At 49.0% G+C, this 6,587-nt stretch overlaps 1 protein-coding gene across 1 annotated transcript in view; it reads right to left on the bottom strand.

The window, feature by feature from the left end:
• Positions 1-6,587, bottom strand: part of LOC117886991 (zinc finger protein 445-like) — a 731,357-nt gene that overhangs the window by 394,987 nt on the left and 329,783 nt on the right. The window lies entirely within an intron of this gene.

Genomic DNA, 6,587 nt, shown 5'->3' with positions numbered 1-6,587 from the left:
ACTTGCATCTGAAGAAGTGAGGTTCTTACCCACGAAAGCTTATGCTCCCAATACTTCTGTTAGTCTTAAAGGTGCCACAGGACCCTCTGTTGCTTTTTACAGATTCAGACTAACACGGCTACCCCTCTGATACTCTCTGCATTACCCTGACTGGCCACTCAGGATGATGCACAGAGGAGGTTTCCCATGGTGGAGCAGTGCCATCCGGTGGCCAGTCAGGGTAATGCAGAGAGTATCAGAGGGGTAGCCGTGTTAGTCTGAATCTGTAAAAAGCAACAGAGGGTCCTGTGGCACCTTTAAGACTAACAGAAGTATTGGGAGCATAAGCTTTCGTGGGTAAGAACCTCACTTCTTCAGATGCAAGATTTCAGAGTAGCAGCCGTGTTAGTTTGTATCCGCAAAAAGAACAGGAGTACTTGTGGCACCTTAGAGACTAACAAATTTATTTGTATGCATCCGAAGAAGTGGGCTGTAGTCCACGAAAGCTTATGCTCTAATAAATTTGTTAGCACTCTGTATGCATCCGAAGAAGTGGGCTGTAGTCCACGAAAGCTTATGCTCTAATAAATTTGTTAGTCTCTAAGGTGCCACAAGTACTCCTGTTCTTTTTAACGAATTTGTTGTTATTGCTAATGGTAATTTTTGTAACTACTGTGTTGCTATTACCAAGAACTGTAAAAATGTACAATGTGCCTAATCTTCTGAAAACACCCTTAAACATGTTAAAAGGATCACATGAGAACACACCTTGTGTTAAAAGGCCTTGTTATACTGATTTTGCACAGTTAATGCCTGTAAACAGTCTTGGAACTTTTCACAGGGGAAAAGACATTCCAGACCTGATGTGCGCTATGAAAGGGGAAACTGAGGCACACTAGCATATTGCTTTCACGGCTAAATGCCAAGAGTCCTATACTATGGACAACATTAATATCTACACTGTCTTAATATTAATTGGATTTCAAACATTTGCCAGGGCTTGTATGGATCAAGTAGCTCTGTTCTTTAGCTCTTGGCAAGATCACATGAGACATACAGGAACCATGCTGCAAGAGCAGATCCAATCCATTATTGTTCTAATCAAGTTTTACTGTGAGTTTGGAGAGAGATTCAATCATGTTATTAAACATGACTTTGATGAACCATTTCTGTTATACACTGATACAGCTTCTAGCCCAATTCTAGCTGTAGTGAGACAGACCCAAGGATGGGGAGCTCTTGGGATGCGGTCAGTGATGTTTGTGTCATCCCTTCCTGCATCAATTTTGCGTTGGGGGTGTGAGGTTATTGACATGAACTGGGACCGTATAGATCATTGGTGCAACCAAAGTCCTGTTGACGTCACCAGGCATTACCATCACCCTAGGTGACTCAGGAAGGTGGAAAATCACAAGTGTCAATGAAGCCTTCCTGCACTAGGCCTGAACCAAACTCCTTCCATGTTTAAACTCTAATCAACCTCAAAAGCCAGGTGCAAGTGGAATGTGTAAGCAGCCTGCTATCAGTGGTAACCCCCCTTACCAGTACCAAGCGGTAATCATGAGGCCTGCATACCACTGGCTGAAGGAAAGATAGTAAATCAAAGGAAAGGGACAAGATAGTAATTCAAGGAGACTTACTAACGAGCTGAATTTATAGCTGCCAACCTAATCTAACTGCTTAAATGTAATGCTATTTGCCTAGTAATTGTTACCAGGGATGGGAGGGGTAGAGAGAGAGGGGAATGGGGGGGGGAGAAGGGGAGGGGTAGTGGGGGGGATGAGGCTTGACTGCAAAATGTATAAAAGAAGAAAAGCTGTTTCTGTTAATGTGCTTGATTTGAGACGTGCCAGTCTCCTTGCACCGCTTTGAGATCTCAAATAAACTTTGCTTGCTTCTCCACCTGGTGTGTTCATTGACGCGAAGCACACCGGGCAACAAACCCACTGTTGCTGTCCTCGAGCACACCTGTGCTGGCAACAGTCCTGTGGTGGCACCAAATCTTGTATAAAGGGGGTAAAATAAGGTGTCTATGAGGAGGTTATGGCTTGCTGGTTATGATTATGCTATCTGGATGCATGTATCATTTTGTATTTCAAGTTGTAAGTATTGGCCCTAGACTGTCTGTATTTCAAACTTGTGCTCTGCTTCTGGGTCACACCCCGGACAATTTGGTGTCAGCTCTGCCTAGCCAGCTTGATGGCCCATTAAGGACCATCAGCTACATAACTGACCCATTGAGAGAAGGCAGATACACCGTGTGACTCAGCAAGGCAGGGACAGGCCTATGGACAGAACTCTGAGGTTTTTTCTTGCCATGTGCCCGAATGCTTGTCTTTGAAACAAAAAAAGAAAGGCCCCATGACAAAAGACTATGAAAGTCTGCTGCAGCTCCTCCATCTTGTCTTCAATCCTGCTTCCTTACTTCTGGAGGGACTCTGCTACAAACGGAAGCTCTGAACAAAGGACTGAATGATCCATCAAGCTGGGGATGGTCCAGAGACTTGATTTGAACCTGCAGTTTATTCCATCACTGCTACAAGCCTGAACCAAGAACTCTGCCATTACTGTATGGAATTGATTCCATTTAACCAATTCTAGCTCTCATCTAGATCTTTTTTCTTTTATGAATAAACCTTTAGAGTTTAGATTCTAAAGGATTGGCAACAGCGTGATTTGTGGGTAGGCTCTGATTTATATATCGACCTGGGTCTGGGGCTTGGTCCTTTGGGATCAAGAGCATAGGTGCCGACTCCGTGGGTGCTCCTGGGCTGGAGCACCCACGGGGAAAAATTGGTGAGTGCTCTGCACCCACCGGCAGCCAAGCTCCCCACCCCACCGCCCCAGCTCACCTCCACCTCCTCCCTTGAGCACACCATTCCCACTTCTCCCCCTAGCTCCCAGCGTTTGCCACCACAAAACAGCTGTTTCCTGCAGCAAGCGCTGGGAGGGAGGGGGCGGAGGGGGAACACGGCGTGCTCGGGAAAGAGGTGGCGCTGGGGTGGGGATTTGGAGAAGGAGTCCAATAGGGGCAGGGAGGGGGCGGAGTTGGGGCGGGGACTTTGGGGAAGGGGTTGGAATGGGGACGGGGCAGGGGTGGAGTCGGGGCGGGTCGAGCACTGGTAAAACTTGGTCCTATGATCTAGAGAACCTTTTTTCTTTTACTGGGGCATTGATTTTCATAACCATTCGTCTCCATAACAAGTGGCACTGGTGGTGATACTGGGAAACTGGAGTGTCTAAGGGAATTGCTTGTGTGACTTGTGATTAGCCAGTGGGGGTAAAACCGAAGTCGTGTCTGTTTGGCTGGTTTGGTTAGTAAAGGAACTCCAGCTTTGGGCTGTAACAGAGAGACAAGAGCAGGCATTGTGGGACACCTCCCGAAGGCTAATTGCAGTGCTATAATTGATTAGGGTGTCTACACTGGCACCAGCGTGTCTACACAGGCTTTACGCCTCTTGTCAGTGTAAGGGGACTGTTGCCCCCTTACTAACGTTCAGTGGGGGTGTTTTGGTTGGTTAGCTCCCAGCACTAAAAGAATGGGGAGAGGCCAATGCTCCAGGTCAGCCTCAGCTAATGAGCCTGATTGACAGGGCAGGCAGCTAATCAGGGAGTCAGGAGGCCAGGGGGGTCCTGTCCTCTGTGTGAGCTGGAATTGCCTGGGTCAGACAGAGTGGGGCCGAGCTAAGGAGAAAGCAGGGGCCCTAGCTGAGCTGTGGAGCAGAGCCGGGCCAGATCCAGAGGGGCCAGAAAAGCAGCCCAGGAAGCAGGCCACAGCTGGGAGCAGAGCTGCAGTCACAGAGCCAGAGACAGTCCTGGGCAGGGTTCCCCAACCCGGTGCCCGTGGGCACCATGGCGCCCGCCGGGACATCTAAGTGCGCCCGCGTACTGACCGGAGGATGAGCACAGGGCCGGCTCTAGGTTTTTTGCTGCTCCAAGAGTGCAACTGCCCAAGTGCGCACCAAAAAAAAAAAAAAAAAAGTGTCCGGAATGCCGCCGAAGCAAAAAAAATGCTGCCTCTGGAATTGTGCTGCCCCAAGCACGTGCTTGCTTTGCTGTTGCCTAGAGCCGGTCCTGGATGAGCATCCGCCGAAATGCCGCCGACAAGCAGCGTCATCCAGAGGCGTTGCCGCCGGATTGGCGGCATTTCGGCGGTGACGCCTATTGATGTTGCCGCTTGTCAGTGGCATTTCGGCGGATGCTCGTCTGCCGCCATGGTCCTCCGTGGCTCATCGTCTGGTGCCCGCCAGGTGAAAAAGATTGGGGACCACTGGTCCAGGGAGAGCAGATCCTGTGCTGGGAGCAGAGCAGCAGCCACAGAGCCAGGTGTGGTGAGCAACTGGGGCCAGCCAAGGGGGGACCTTGGGCCAACGGCCCAGTGCAGAAAGACACCCACAGCCAAGGGTCCTTGAAGGCCAGACCGGGAGGGGGATCTTAACCTGACGGGGGGCTGACGCTGGGAAGAAGGGTCCCACCACCCAAAGCCCAGAGGTGTGTGGCCACCACCATTGCAAGTGTCTAACCCACAGCATCCCTGCCAGGGCCTGAGAAGGAGCCTGGGATCTACACGGAACAGACTGTGAAGTGCCCTGATGTCCAGAGACACTGTTTGTGATGTTCCCTGCCACAGAGCGGGGTGATGTGTTTTCCTTCAACCTTTCCCATTTTTCCTTATTCTTGTTTTAAAATTAATTGTTAATTAAACAACTTGTATTTGCTTTAAATTGTACGAAATGATCAGTGGGTCAGGGAGGTGCCCAGTGCAGAGAGAGTACCCCGGAGTGGGGACACCCTAGCCCCTGTCCTAGGTGATAACAGCAGGGTTGGGGGTCGAGCCCCCCAGGAATCCTGGGCCCAGCCTTGTTGGGGTTACGAGGACTCTGCCAGACAGGAGAGTGGAAGGGGAGCCCTCAAGGGCAGGGAGGCCTCTGGGTAGAGGAAGTGGGAGCGAGGACTCGGATCCTTTCGCTAGCCCACTTCACTGGGGTAGTGCAGAAGCCAGGAAAGTTTCCCACAATAGCGGTGTTGGGGTTACTATGCCTGCCTGAGCCAGAGTTCTTCCATGTTTAAACTCTGTCCTTCCATGTTTAACTCTGATCGGCCTCAAAAGCCAAGGACAGGAATTGGAATGTGTAAATAGCTAGTTAGCAATTACGACCTTGTTCATGCCAGGTACCAAACAATAATGATGAGGTTGGCATGTTTCTAGCTGGGGAAGGGGTAATAAACTAAGGGTAAACAGGACCAAATAACTGTTTAGAGAGAAGTTACTAACAAGCTAGATTTATAGCCCTAGAATGATTTAGTTGCTTAAATGTATAAACATGCCTTTGGTAGAGAGGGGAGGGGGAGTAGGGGGGGTGGTAGAGAGGGGGAGAAGGGGGGGCTTAGTTGTAAAATGTATAAAGAAGAGAGAAACTGTTTTTGCTGGGGTGCTCGATTTGAGACTTGCCTGTCTCCTTGCACCACTTTGAGATCTCAAATAAACTTTGATTGTTTCTCCACCCCGGTATGTTTATTGGCGTGAAGCACTCCGGGCACCGAACCTCACTGTTGCTGTCCTCGGGCCCCTGTGCCGGCAACAGCGGGACCATTCCCCCGCTTACATCAGGGTGGTTTTTTTACAGCGTTACAACTGCGCAGTTTCCAGGCACAAAGTGGCTTGGCAGTGTGTACAACTCAGGACTTTCACTGCAGAAAGCTGCTTTGCTGCACAGAAACTTGCCAGTGTAGACAGAGCCTCAGTGCTCACTTTAACAAGGCCAGTTTCTTGCTCTTATGGCTCTCACTCCCCCTGCCCCCCCGGCATGTTTCCTTCAGCCAACCTCTGGTTTTTGATTATGTGGTGTGCGCAATACCGCCTTGGCCCTGATCAGTTTGTGTTTTCAGGCCTGGCTTCTCCAGCAAAGGCTCTAAGGACCTAAATATAAAAATGAACATTCTAATTTCTCTCTTTAGTTCATCCCCGATTCAGGGGGGCTGGGCTCATTTGCTGCTTGGGCCCACAGCCCGGCTCCGTGCGCATTCCCACACCTTGCCCTCTCTGCCTATTTCCCTTTCTGTTAACCATGCAAAATTAGGGGGCTTTCCATGGGTAGCGGATAGAGATTTAAGGTCTGAATTCTCAATGGCACCGTCTTGCCAATCCCAAACTTTTAAAAACCATGAGTCAGGACCCTCAAAATGAGGTGATTGCTTTTTATGAGACATAAAAATAATAATAAATGTTGGGTTCTTTCTATTTGCATTCTGGTTTCTCAGACCTTTAGGCTACACTCAGATCACATTTTAAAGTTTTTCTCCGCAACCAATAGAGCTAGAAACTTCCTTTGTTTAGGAAACGAAAGCCAAGAGTCTCACCTCATCACATGCTTCCAGGAGCTGGGGATTTAACAAACACACCAAATATCATAAGACTCATTATAAGATCATGAGTGTTGGTGACACTGCGGCCCCTTTACACTGAGCCAGAGCTGCCTTGGAGTATGTTAGAATCAGGCCTTTGAAACATTGATTCCAGCTAAACCAAGTTTTTGGCCTGTGAATTGAATATGACTAGATTTGGAAGGATTCGATTATATCAATAAGTGTCTGTAATCGTTGATTTA

This window comes from Trachemys scripta, chromosome 14 (genome assembly GCF_013100865.1).
Source record: "Trachemys scripta elegans isolate TJP31775 chromosome 14, CAS_Tse_1.0, whole genome shotgun sequence".
NCBI classification, from domain to species: domain Eukaryota; kingdom Metazoa; phylum Chordata; order Testudines; family Emydidae; genus Trachemys; species Trachemys scripta.
The sequence above is the reverse complement of the archived record's forward strand: the minus strand, read 5'-3'. Positions and strand labels throughout refer to the sequence as shown.